The 15,861-nt window shown below is 24.6% G+C and overlaps 1 protein-coding gene across 7 annotated transcripts in view; it reads left to right on the top strand.

Moving 5' to 3' along the window:
* LOC105259560 (teneurin-m) overlaps positions 1-15,861 on the top strand; it is a 708,083-nt gene that overhangs the window by 317,778 nt on the left and 374,444 nt on the right. The window lies entirely within an intron of this gene.

Below are 15,861 nucleotides of genomic sequence, written 5' to 3'. Positions count from 1 at the left end.
TATCTTTAAAATTTATGTATAAAGTTATATACTTTCTTACTGAATATGTTATTAAATTTTTAAATAATTTCTGATAATCTGCATTCAAATTACAATTAAAACAATAACAATATAGCAAGCAGGTATCAAATTTTTGAGATTAGATATTATATATTATATTAATTTAATAATAAATTCTGAAGTTAACCATTTTTCAGTTTTTATTATTAATATGCAAAAATTGTTATTTTATTAGAATTTTTAATTAAAATATTCGTAAAAACTCAAATATTTAATTTTAATTATTATTCGAATTAAAAAATTTTTGCCCCATTACTTATATGTTCAGTTCTATATTTTTTGGTTTCAGAAATTAGTGGTTATATTCAAATCATAAATAAATGATAAATATTTCAACTATTGTATGTAGATAAAACATTAGATTAAAAGGTGAATTAGAACAAGCTTGATTTTAATACTTTTGCCAAAGTGCGATATTTTTCGAATAATATTTGTAAAGCAAATGTTATTAACGTCTGAATTTTATATTCTCGTTTAAGTGCTCGTTTATATACACACACACATGAAGCTAGAAAGCTCTTAACATCTGAATATAAGCATATATCCTGTTTCTATATACAGTGTATGTCTGAGATAAAGTGTCAAATCTAAGAAGTCCTATATCATTTTCCAAAGGACCAGGTAAAATTTTAAAATATTAATTAAAGAAGATCGGCCAATGACCGCACGATTCACTTGGTTAAAGTGCATGAGGTGCAGATGCCAGAGACAAGTGTCGCATAGAAACGAAAAGACAAAAGTCTAAGTAGGTACGCCCGACCAAACTTTTCGTTGCAACTTGACACGCGTCGCTATCACATCTAGAATCCTACATCTCACAGAATAATCGCTGATTAGGCGCTTATTGGCCTTTTAATTATCTCTTTTAATTAATATCTCGAAATTTACATAATTGTTTAAAAAATAATGTAGGATTATTTAGTTTAACGAAATCTACTATTGTATATTTTTAATAGGACATTTTGAGACTGTCAGATACCCTGTATGTACATGTATTATGTATCCCATATTTAATTATAATTAAACATTACAGATAAAAAAATTTATCTTGTATTTGTAATGAAATATTTTACATTTCCATCTCTTTCCTTCTTACCGACATCTAAAACATTTAAATGAATTTATTAAAGATTCTGTATATAGGAGATTGTCTTATACTATTTACTGATTAATAAAATGATTTCAGCATTGTTTAAATATTTAAAATTTGTTTATATTGGAGCAAGATTATTTCCTGTACTCTCTCTGTATTTCTCGCCCTCCCCTCTTCCCTCCCTCTTCTCTTCCCTCCCCTTTCCTTTTCTCTCTCGAGTTTTCATGTATTCATGTAATTTAAAATAATCTGTATATGTGTTTGCCGTATGTTTAATGTATAAATTCTATTATAAATATCACATCATGCTTTATGATTGTTTGGTATGTAATGTGAAATATCCTCATATATTCAACTGTTTTCTTCTTAGCATGATATTCGAATTGTGCTACAAATCATGCGTTATTTAATAAAAGAAACCATCGAACAACGAGTATAAAAGTTGAATTTCTTATATTGCTTTTAATACATATAATCATTGCATACGTTAATATATTATTTGAACAGGTAAAAATATAAGATATAAATATCCACATTTTAATCAATATAATACTCATTTAAAAATTGCTCCTACAAACACTATAATGACAGATTCCTGTTACATAATCTTTTTGAATATATAATTAATTTTTTAAATAACGGACATATAAAAATTTCATGTACTTGAGGCACTATCTAGTACATAAATAAAAAATTTATATTTGGATGAGAGAGAAAGCATTTTGTGTGTGAGTCTTGTTTCATAAAATTGTTTTATGTTATGTTAAAAACGCAAGACATATAATTATATATCAAAACATTAAAATTCTTCCGTTAAACATAGTCATTTAAATCAAGTAAATATCACGAAAGCTTATGATCTATCATACATTATGTAAATATTGATGCGCAATTTTAATGCTGAAACTGTCTAACATTGTCACAATCATTTTATATTATAATACTTCCCATTATTATATACACCTGATTACAACTATAATATAGATTCACAATTTTAAATTTGCAAACAGGAAATATTATAGATTAAATGTGGCATATTTATATGAAATTTTTATGTAACTTTTATATGTAATGCAATCATTGCATACGTTAATATATGCAGGATGTCACTGAATTCAGTGCCAAAATTGATACAACGGCTTTAGGACATAAAAACAAGTCGAAAATCGTTAATAAACATATATTCAAATTCCAATGGTTTTGGACTTATAAAGTAATAAAGTTGCCTTCTTACGAGAATATATATTGAGATAATTGTTGTTTAATATTCTTTATTTAATATATAAATTTACACATTTTTGTCTCAATATAACACACATGCAAAAAATTGCTCCTACACAATCTATAGTAATAAATTCATTACATAATCTTTTTAGATATATAAATAGCATTAAATGGCGGATATATATAAAATATATGGAAAAATACATGTATAAAAATTTCATATGCTTGAAATAATATCTAGAACAGAATTAAAAAATTATATATTTACAAAATAATTTTGATTTTTATTTTATAAGATTGTTTTATGTTATTTGTTACATTAAAAAACAAGCAAGATATATAATTGTATGTACATCAAATGTTAAAATTCTTTCGAGGAGTCAACCACCACTCAGAAAATGTACAGTAATTGTCATTTTCGACAATTCAATACATTTTATTGTTAGCATTATTATTGTATTGCTTCTGTATTGTTAATAAAGTTTTTGCATTTTTGGTATTCCTATTATTATTTTATTGTCAATATTTCCAGTACTGCCGAAGTAAAAAGTATTTCTAATGCATATTACTTTTTGTCTTATATTGCTAGTACAATTTCAATTCATATTTTTCTAAAACATGAATTTCCTAAAATTATATTTACTGTACTGCCGCAATATATTGCTGATGCAATGTACAATGATTGCTAGTGGTTGATTCCTCGATTTCTTCCGTAAAACAGAATTTTTTAAATGAGTATTAAATTGCTACTATTATTATATGTGTATACTTAATGCAGTACCGTCTTTTGTAATTTATTCTGATATCTCTATTATACTTTTTATTGTTCAAAAACTTAAGTTCTGAATTTCTATTTATTCAATCAACTGTGTACCCACAGTTACATTTAACTACGAACAATTTGTAATAATCAGGATTATCACAAAATCTTTTAATGTGTTTTGATTCTTATAAATCAAAATTATTATTGTTATTGTTAAATTATTATTATTATTAAATCTTACAATGTTAACTACGTGAGAATTCGAAATCATGCAGTTATCAACAATATAAATAATGAACAAATTAATTTTAATAGCAATACAGGTCAAGGGTTGATCTTATAACACAGTTAACATTTAGTTATTTATTATACAAACAAATAAATATGAAACAAATTACAATGAAAAGTTTGCAATCGTTCCGACCTTATTTTTGGGCGATCTTCAGCACAAATGGGATGATGTGATAAAAAATGAAATTCTGATTTGTTTTCTGCTTATTTGTTTGTATAATAAATAACTGTGTAATCATGTCGACACATAACTCGTATTGCCATTAAAACTGATTTGTTTAATTTTATATTTCATTTCTTATATTTGTAATAATAATAAAGATTGATTTCTTTCCAAAAAAGAATTACGTCAGGTTGTTTAAATTTATGCATTTTCAGAAATTACTAATTTGAATTCTAAATTATAATAATAAACTTGAATTATCAAATCTAGTATTTGCTGTGAATCAAACTGATTTAAAAATACTTATAAATATCAAATATTACATAATCAATATATTACATACCTAATTAGAATATTTATAATATTTAGAATATTTATAATTGTGAGAAATATCAAACATTTTAAATTTTGCGATTATTTGTAAACGAATTTATATTTAGGGACGATTCAGAGAAGATAATTCAAGAATATCGATAAAATTTACAATCGTTTCTTTTATTTTGTACATTTGATCTTGTAGCTTTAATTGTTGAGAATATTTTGATATGATAAAGATCGAATAAATATTTTAATAAATTTAAGAATTACTTAAAATATCTCCAAATTTCAACTTGTTAATTGGCTTATTAAAATGTTGAAATATCTATGTATTGAGCGAAAATCTTTTATTATAACATGATAAACTTTATTGGTTAAATGCATTTTCATAATAATCGTAAAACCCATTATCATTCATTTTTAATGTTTATTTTATTGAAGTGACTTATGTCATTTTATATTAAATATTGCCACTTTCAACATTGTGAGTCATTATTCTGATAATATATATTTAACTTATACGTATAAGTATAAATTTAGGTCTTTTTTAAAGAGAAGAAGTACTCCATAAATACTCCATTTTGTCTTATCATTTTCCTTGAAGATTTTTCTACATACAACTATACATTTAATATATCTTCCTTGCGTTAACATCGTATCTGCTTTGCACCATAGATCCTGTATTAATATATATATATATATGAAAAAAGAAATTTATTCAAACCTAAAAGTACTAAAGAATATCAAAGCTGATATAAAAAAAGAATAAATTATATAAAAATGTTTAATTTTCATGTATAAATATAAATATCAATATATAAGTATATATAATTATAATTATATATGTTTAAAACATTTTTTAACTTTTACAGTTGCTACTTTTACAGTTTGCTAATCCACAGCTCATAATCTCACCTATTAATAATTACAAGAGAATATACGTAATTATTACATAATTACAAATGTGTGTTAGAATAAATATTAATAGAAACAGCTTTCCGATTCCTGCAGGATATTTTTGTGATTTAGCAAAAATTAATTCCGATAAAACGTAAATCATCGGATAAATGAATATAAATTAATCGAATATCGTACAACAAGCTTTTTTAAGTGTATTAGAATAATTATAAATTAAATACATGCAATATTATGCTTACGTAAGAAACGCTATTTTATTGATAAAATTACAATTTTACATTTCTTCCAATTAATGCGTCAATAAATTGATTATGAAAACCTAATATTGGTTTAAATATTTGTCCATACAATACGTTTAAAAAATTATTTTTGTAAAATCAATAATAGATCATGTCATATAATATGTAATGTTACTTTAATTCTTTGTCAATGTTTGATGTGGAGACGATTAAAAGAAGAAGTTACATTTCGAAACTTAATAGATATAGTTGTAAATTTGTGTTACATTAATGCAGCTGCTAGTTTGCTGCTACTTTTCTGTCGATTTTGTTTACTACTCTCTCTCTCTCTATCTCCATATCATCTTTTTCATAATTTCTCTAGACTTCACGAATAAACATAAGACGCTCGAGTTCAGGAATGATTATAATTATCAATGATTATAAATCGTACGGAAAATATTTCTTTTTCACTTTTCATTCTTCCTTCGAAAATTATTATATTTATGATTATAATATTAATTATTATAAAATTAGAACACTACGAATAAAATGAAGAATATGTTAATTGTATGTATATATGCGATTAACAATTGTGTTTCATTTTAGTGTTACTTTTGACTTTATAATAATAATAATAATAATCATAGCAATAATAACACTATAAACTCTGTAAATGTATCAAGCATTTGAACTATGTAATTTATAATTTTAACAGTCCTGAGCGTTTTACGTTTCGCACACGTGTTACAACAAAAATTAATACAGCAATTACTCATCATAAACACATTAATTCTTTCACTTACTTTTTTACGTAACGTTTTGAAAACCTAATAAAGGTTTAAATATTTTTCCTTACAATACGTTACAATACAAAATTATTGTTACAAAATTAATAATAGGACATGTCATACAATAAGTAATGTTACTTTAATTCTTTGTCGATGTTTGACAAGTGGAAACTGGATTAAAAGAAGAAGTTATATTTCGCAAAACAATCGATTCTACTATAAATTTGTGTTACATTAATGCAGGTTAGTTTGCATTTTTAGTCAATTTTGTCTGCTATCCCCATTTCATTTGTTTCGTAGTTTTCTCTAGACTTCTCACGGAATAGTAAGATACTTGAGTTCATGAATGATTATAGTTGTAAATCGTTCTGCACATATTTCCCTTGCACTTTTTATTGTTTCTAAAGTTATTATAATTACTATTATACTTATAATTGTTATAAGTATTATAAAATTAGAATACTAAAACGCATATTAATTGTATACGTACAATTAAAATTCGTGTTTCATTTCAGTGTTACTTTTGAGCTTATAACATAATAATAATCATAACAATAATAACTTTACAAACAATGGAGCAGAAACTCTACCTGATTTATAATTAATATCATTCTAAACATCTGAACATCTTACATTCCGCGAACAATCTAGATGTTGTGAAACAAAAGAAATACAAATGACAGTAACTAGAATTGGCCAAAAAGTGTTAAACGCCGGCTTGCATTAATGTTACAACAAAAAAATCAATATAACTCTTTTATCTTATTATAGCCGCAATTCTCTTACTTATTTTTTCAGGTAACGTTTTACGAATCGTCAAATTTATGAAAACAAAGTCAATAATGTACATGTAGCGATATTATTAACGGACATATTCTAACATCTCCTTCAAGATTTTTATGTGTGTTTGAATTATAATAAGAACTGTTTCGGTGTTTTTATTAAAATGATCTGCAATCATATCGATAAGAGAGTCTTTGCCTGCGTCTTCATTTAAATATTGGTTACATGATTCGGAACTAGAGGTCGAACTTATCAGTTGGATTAATGTTGCTTGTTGTAGCAATATCGCTTTCCTCAATCGTCAAATTTATGAAAGCAAAGTCAATAATGTAATCAAAATCAGAATTAGCGATACTATTAACTATCAATCCTTTGACATCTTATTTGACTCCAAGAATTTTTTTGATGTCGCAAATTGAGTTACGAATTTCTTTTTCATTTGTAGACATTAATTTCTTAATTTTGTTATTCGTCATATTTGCAGATATTAATTCCTTAATTTTGTTATACGTCTCAAGTATTAATTCAAAAATTTTGTAATTGATTTCCATAATTAATTCTGCATTGAATGCTTTACGTTTAGATGGAGGTTGTTCTACCTGAGTGTCATTTTTGCGTTTTCTTGATCTGACACTGGGAATAACTTTAGGATCTGAAAATAATTGAATACTAGATGATACATGCATGTCTTTAACTGGATATAAGCCCTCAACAACATCAGCTGTTATGTTACCCTGTTGACTGCCTTGACTGATATTAAGATTATCTCTGGTATCAGAAGGTTGATTACTGCTAGATGATCCTTGGTCTTTCGAAGTCTTATCTGTTGATGCCTCATCAGGAATGTCTTCGAATAAATCGTCAGGATCAAAATCGAAATTAATGTCAACATCTTCATTTCTAGGAGGATGTAATCTGTACAACATATAAATAAAAATTGCTGGATTAATTAGTAGTATATCTAGTTTCAATTATACGCAATATATATCATCAAGGCATCAAATTATTATTTTTCAATCCAATACTTTATTATCAAAATGTCATAAAAAAACCGAAATATTCGATTATTCTTAAAAATTCCACATCTAAATACAAAAATTTCTGCCGGGTTATTTAAAAAATTTTTAAACTTATTCAATTTATATTTATCCATAATGTCATAAATTATTGATTACAACAGTACTAAATTAATAAATTTAAAATTTGTATAATATTTTAATTAATAATTTAACCCAAAAATATAAAATATTTGTCGTAAGCATGTATTATAATTTCATATATCTGAATTTAAAATTTTTTCCATGGTATACATTTACTATATGCAAAAGTATATAAATTATCCAAAATAAATATATAAATTATTCAAAAGCAGTAAATAAATAATATTAAATTTTCGCTGTTTTACTTACTCTTTTGGTATTTCATCCCAAGAAAAAAATGTCTTAAATTCCCTTTGACGGCCATGTTTGTCAATCATATGCTTTACGAACATGATAGCGTTGAATCGACTCTCATTATTATCATTATTACATGTGTTACATGTATATACTTTCATCGGTCCTAATGTCATCGTTTCATAATAAGCAGTATTGTCTTGTAGCCATCCATTAAGTGAAATCCAGCTATCTTGGTCAATATCATGCTTTTTTTTTAAATGTGATTTCATTTTAGGTGTAGACTTTAGGAATGATTCTTTTTGAACCTCCGTACCACCCTCAATAAACATTCGATGAGGACAATATTTGCATTTAAGTTCTGGATTGAGTATATTACCAGTTGTCTGTTCTGTTATATAATGTTCATCCCAATTTACATTATTTAAATAAATTCGTCCAGTTGGAGAAGATAAATTAAGCTTTTCAATAGGTTCCTCATGAGCTTCCTTATTCATTTCAAATAGATGATCTAATAGAAATGATTGATTATTAATCCGAGGCCTCTCATAATGATCACAAAGATTACATTCTGCTTTACACATATTTTCTAACGTAAAATAATTCCAGACCCACGCCATGATGTCCGTTATGTATCACAGATCGTGCACAACTAAATACGATATAAGAATTATTTCAAGCAAAAGTGTACGAAGAATATAGAAGGTGTGTAGAAAAAAGAAGGAAAGGTCGCGATAAGATGTGTGATTGTTCGTATGAATATAAATATTGACTGTCTAAATTTGCTTAACTTGCCTGTTTACCTGATGCTTGATGTGTTCGATTGGTGTGTTCGTTTAACAATATTATTTTATGATAGATGAAGGAATTTTCATAAAAAATATCAATAATTTTATACGGATAATAAAAGTCGTTAAAAATTAAAATCACATTAGATGTCCTTAAAACCTATGTAATATATCTTTAAAATTTATGTATAAATTTATATACTTTCTTATTGAATATGTTATTAAATTTTTAACTAATTTCTGACAATCTGCATTCAAATTACAATTAAAACAATAACAATATAGCAAGCAGATATCAAATTTTTGAGATTAGATATTATATATTATATTAATTTAATAATAAATTATGAATTTAACCATTTCTCATTTTTTATTATTAATATGCAAAAATTATAATTTTATTAGAATTTTTAATTAAAATATTCCTAAGAACTCAAATATTTAATTTTAATTATTATTCGAATTAAAAAATTTTTGCCCCATTACTTATATGTTCAGTTCTGTATTTTTTGATTTTAGAAATTATTGGTTATATTCAAATCATAAATAAATGATAATCATAAATAAATGATAAATTTTTTAATTATTGTATGTAGATAAAACATCAGCTTAAAAGGTGAATTAGAACGAGCTTTTAATACTTATAACTTAATACATATAATTTTAATACTTATAACTTTTGCCAAAGTGCGATATTTTTCGAATAATATTTGTGAAGCAAATGTTATTAACATCTGAATTTTATATTCTTGTTCAAGTGATCGTTTATATACACACACACACACGAAATTAGAAAGCCCTTAACATCTGAATTGAAGCATACATCTTGTTTCTATATACAGTGTATGTCTGAAATAAAGTGTCAAGTATAAGAATTTCTATATCATTTTCCAAAGAACCAGGTAAAATTTCAAAATATTAATTAAAGAAGATCGGCGCAACGAGCGCACGATCCACTTGGTTAGAGTGCATGAGGTGCAGATGCCAGAGACAAATGTCGTATAGAAACAAAAAGACAAAAGTCTAGGTAAGTACACCCGACCAAACTTTTCATTTTATTGCAACTTGACACTCGTCGCTATCACACCTAGAATCCTCAGAATCACATCCTCACATCTCACAGAATAGTCACTGATTAGGCGCTTATTGGCCGATCTCTTTTAATTAATTCTCTTTTATCTCAAAATTTTACATGATTGCTTAGAAAATAATGTAGGATTATTTAGTTTAACGAAATCTACTCTTGTATATTTTTAATAGGATATTTTGGGACTGTCAGATACCCTGTATGTACATGTATCCCATATTTAATTATAATTAAACATTACAGATTGAAAAATTAATCTTGTATTCGTAATGAAAGATTTTACATTTTCATATCTTTCCTTCTTACCGAATATCTAAAACATTTAAATGAATTTATGAAAGATTCCGTATATAGAAAATTGTCTTATATTATTTACTGATTAATAAAATGGTATTGGCATTGTTTAAATATTTAAAATTTGTTTATATTGGAGCAAGATTATTTCCTGTACTCTCTCTGTATTTCTTGCCTTCCCCTCTTCTCCTCCCCTTTCTTTTTCTCACTCGATTTCTCATGTATTCATATAATTTAAAATAATCTGTGTATGTGTTCGCCGTATGTTTCATGTATAAATTTTATTATAAATATCACATCATGTTTTATGACTGTCTGGTATGTAATGTGAAATATCCTCATTTATTCAACTGTGTTTTCTTCTTAGCATGATATTCGAATTGTGCTACAAATCATACTTATTAAATAAAAGAAGTCATTCGACAACGAATATAAACATTTAATTTCCTACATTACTTTTAGTACATATAATCATGCATACGTTAATATATTATTTGAACGAGTAAAAATATAACATATAAATATTCACATTTTAATCAATATAATAAATATATAAAAATTGCTCCTATAAACACTATAATAACAGATTCCTGTTACATAATCTTTTTGAATATGTAAGTAATTTTTTAAATAACGGACATATAAAAACTTTATGTACTTGAGGCACTATCTAGTACATAAATAAAAAATTTATATTTGGATGAAAGCGCTTTGTGTGTGAGTCTTGTTTCATAAAATTGTTTTATGTTATGTTAAAAACGCAAGACATATAATTGTATAATTGTATAAAACATTAAAATTCTTCCGTTAAACATAATTTAAATCAGATAAAGATCACGAAAGCTTATGATCTATCATACATTATGTAAATATTGATGCACAATTTTAATGCTGAAACAGTCTAACAATGTCACAATCATTTTATATTATAATACTTCACATCATTATATACACTTGATTACAACTATAATCTAGATTCACAATTTTAAATTTCCAAACACATAATATTATACAATAAATTAAATGTGGCATATTTATATAAAACAGTGTTATTTTATTATTAGGAGCTTTTTATGTAACTTTTATATGTAATGCAATCATTGCATACGTTAATATATGCAGGGTGTCACTGAATTCAGTGTCAAAATTGATACAACAACTAGGACATGAAAACAAGTCGAAAACGTTAATAAACATATATTCGAATTCCAACAGTTTTGGACTTATAAGGTAATAACGTTGCTTTCTTAAGAGAATATATATTGAGATAATTGTTGTTTAATATTCTTTATTTAATATATAAATTTACACATTTTTGTCTCAATATAACACACATGAAAAAAATTGCTCCTTCACAATCTATAGTAATAAATTCATTACGTCTTTTTAGATATATAAATAGCATTAAATGGCGGATATATAACATATATAAAATATATGGAAAAATACATGTATAAAAATTTCATATGCTTGAAATAATATCTAGTACAAAATTAAAAAATTATATATTTACAAAATAATTTTTATTTTTATTTTATAAGATTGTTTTATGTTATTCGTTACATTAAAAAATAAGGAAGATATATCATTGTATCATTGTATGTCAAATGTTAAAATTCTTTCGAGGAGTCAACCACCACTCAGAAAATGTACAGTAATTGTCATTTTCGACAATTCAATACATTTTATTGTTAGCATTATTATTGTATTGCTTCTGTATTGTTAATAATGCTTTTGAATTTTTGGTATTCCTGTTATTATTTTATTGTCAATATTTCCAGTATAGCCGAATTAAAAAGTATTTCTAATGCATATTACTTTTTGTCTTATATTACTACAGTACAATTTCAATTCATATTTTTCTAACACATGAATTTCCTAAAATTATATTTACTGTAAATATAACGCAATATATTCCTGATGAAATGTACAATGATTGCTAGTGGTTGATTCCTCGAATTCTTCCGTTAAATAGAATTTTGAAATGAGTATTAAATTGCTACTATTATTATATGTGTATACTTAATGCAGAACCGTCTTTTGTAATTTATTCTGATATCTCTATTATACTTTTTATTGTTCAAAAACTTAAGTTCTGAATTTCTATTTATTCAATCAACTGTGTACCCACAGTTACATTTAACTACGAACAATTTGTAATAATCAGGATTATCACAAAATCTTCTAATGTGTTTTGATTCTAATAAATCAAAATTATTATTGTTATTGTTAAATTATTATTATTATTAAATCTTACAATGTTAACTACGTGAGAATTCGAAATCATGCAGTTATCAACAATATAAATAATGAACAAATTAATTTTAATAGCAATACAGGTCAAGGATTGATCTTATAACACAGTTAACATTTAGTTATTTATTATACAAACAAATAAATATGAAACAAATTACAATGAAAAGTTTGCAATCGTTCCGAACTTATTTTTGGGCGATCTTCAGCACAAATGGGATGATGTGATAAAAAATGAAATTCTGATTTGTTTTCTGCTTATTTGTTTGTATAATAAATAACTGTGTAATAATGTAGACACATAACTCGTATTGCCATTAAAATTGATTTGTTTAATTTTATATTTCATTTCTTATATTTGTAATAATAATAAAGATTGATTTCTTTCCAAAAAAGAATGACGTCAGGTTGTTTAAATTTATGCATTTTCAGAAATTACTAATTTGAATTCTAAATTATAATAATAAACTTGAATTATCAAATCTAATATTTGCTGTGAATCAAACTGATTTAAAAATACTTATAAATATCAAATATTACATAATCAATATATTACATAATCAATATACATACCTAATTAGAATATTTATAATATTTAGAATATTTATAATTGTGAGAAATATCAAACATTTTAAATTTTGCGATTATTTGTAAACGAATATACATTTAGGGACGATTCAGAGAAGATAATTCAGGAATATCGGTAAAATTTACAATCGTTTCTTTTATTTTGTACATTTGATCTTATAGCTTTAATTGTTGAGAATATTTTGATATGATAAAGATCGAATAAATATTTTAATAAATTTAAGAATTACTTAAAATATCTCCAAATTTCGACTTGTTAATTGACTCATTAAAATGTTGAAATATCTATGTATTGAGCGAAAATCTTTTATTATAACATGATAAACTTTATTGGTTAAATGCATTTTCATAACAATCGTAAAACCTATTATCATTCATTTTTAATGTTTATTTTATTGAAGTGACTTATGTCATTTTGTATTAAATATTGCCACTTTCAACATTGTGAGTCATTATTCTGATAATATATATTTAATCTATACTATAAACTTATAGTATAATTATAAATTTATTTCTTTTTTAAAGAGACGAAGTACTCCATAAATACTCCATTTTGTATTATCATTTTCCTTGAAATTTTTTCTACATCCAACTATACATTTAATAAACCTTCCTTGCGCTAACATCGTATCTGCTTTGCACCATAGATCCTGTATTAATATATATATATACATATATATATATATATATATATATGAAAAAAGAAATTTATACAAACCTAAAAGTACTAAAGAATATGAAAGCTGATATCAAAAAAGAATAAATTATATAAAAATGTTTAATTTTCATGTATAAATATAAATATCAATATATAATTATATTTAATTATAATTATATATGTTTAAAACATTTTTTAACTTTTACAGTTGCTATTTTTACAGTTTGTTAATCCACAGCTCATAATCTCACCTATTAATAATTACAAAAGAATATACGTAATTATTACATAATTACATAATTAAATGTGTATTAGAATAAATATTACTAGAAACAGCTTTCCGATTCCTGCAGGATATTTTTATGAATTAATAAAAATTAATTCCATTAAAACGTAAATCGTCGGACCAATCAATATAAATTTATCGAATATTGTACAACAAGTTTTTTTAAGTGTATTGGAATAATTATAAATTGAACACATGCAATATTATGCTTAAAAAACACTATTTTATTGATAAAATTACATCAATTTTACATTTCTTTCAATTAATGCGTCAATAAATTGATTATGAAAACCTAATATCGGCTTAAATATTTTCACACAATACGTTTGAAAAATTATTTTTGTAAAATCAATAATAGATCAAGTCATATAATATGTAACATTACTTTAATTCTTTGTCGATGTTTGATGTGGAGACGATTAAAAGAAAAAGTTACATTTCATAAATTAATAGATATAATTGTAAATTTGTGTTACATTAATGCAGCTGCTAGTTTGCACTTTTCTGTCGAGTTTGTCTATTACCATCTCACATCGTTTCTTTCATAATTTCTCTAGACTTCTCGAAGAAACGTATGATGCTCGAGTTGAAGAATGATTATAGTTATCAATGATTATAAATCGTCTGGAACATATTTCCTTTGCACTTTTCATTCTTCCTAAAGTTATTATATTTATAATTATAATATTAATTATTATGAAATTATCATAGAACACTACAAACAAAATGAAAAATATGTTAATTGTATGTATATATTTTGACTTTATAATAATAATAATAATAATCATAACAATAATAACTCTATAAACCCTGTAAATGTATAAAGCAATTAAACTATGTAATTTATAATTTTTACCGTCCTGAGCATCTTATGTTTCGTACATGTGTTACAACAAAAATTAATACAGTAATTACTGATCATAAATGCATCACTTTTTTCACTTATTTTTTAGGAAACGATTTGAAATCCTGATATCTGTTTAAATATTTTTCCTTACAATACATTACAATATAAAAAATTATTATTACAAAATTAATAATAAAACATGTCATACAATATGTAATGTTACTTTAATTCTTTGTCAATTTTCATTCTTTGATGTGGAAACGATTAAAAGAAGAAATTACAAAATTTATTCGTAAAATAATAGATATAATTGTAAATTTGTATTACATTAGTGCAGCTGCTAGTTTGCACTTTTCTGTCGATTTTGTTTACTACTATCTCCACATCTTTTGTTTCATAATTTCTCTAGAATTCTCTAGACGAAAAAACGTAAGACGCACGAGTTCAGGAAGGATTATAGTTATTAGTGATTATAAATCATCCGGGACATTTGCTTTGCACTTTTCACTCTTCGTAAAGTTATTACATTACATAGTGTTCTAATTTTATTATAATTAATGTTATATTTATAATTATAATATTAATTATTATAAAATTAGAACACTAGAAACAAAATGAAAAATATATTAATTGTATGTATATATACAGTTAACAATTATGCTTCAGTTTAGTATTACTTTTGACTTTATAATAATAATAATAATAATGATGATAACAATAATAACTCTATAAGCTATGTAAATGTATCAAGCAATTGAACCATGTAATTTATAATTTTTACCGTCCTGAGCGTCTTATGTTTCGCACACGTATTACAACAAAAATTAATACAGCAATTACTCATCATAAACACATTACTTCTTTCACTTACTTTTTTAGGTAACCTTTTGAAAACCTAATAAAGGTTTAAATATTTTTTCTTACAATACGTTATAATACAAAATTATTTTGACAAAATTAATAATAGGTCATGTCATACGATAAGTAATGTTACTTTAATTTTTTGTCGATGTTTGACAAGTGGAGACTGGATTAAAAGAAGAA

Source organism: Camponotus floridanus, unplaced genomic scaffold (genome assembly GCF_003227725.1).
Source record: "Camponotus floridanus strain SB8 unplaced genomic scaffold, Cflo_v7.5 scaffold4, whole genome shotgun sequence".
NCBI lineage: Eukaryota > Metazoa > Arthropoda > Insecta > Hymenoptera > Formicidae > Camponotus > Camponotus floridanus.
Note: the sequence above shows the minus strand (reverse complement) of the source record. Positions and strands in the feature narration are given on the sequence as shown.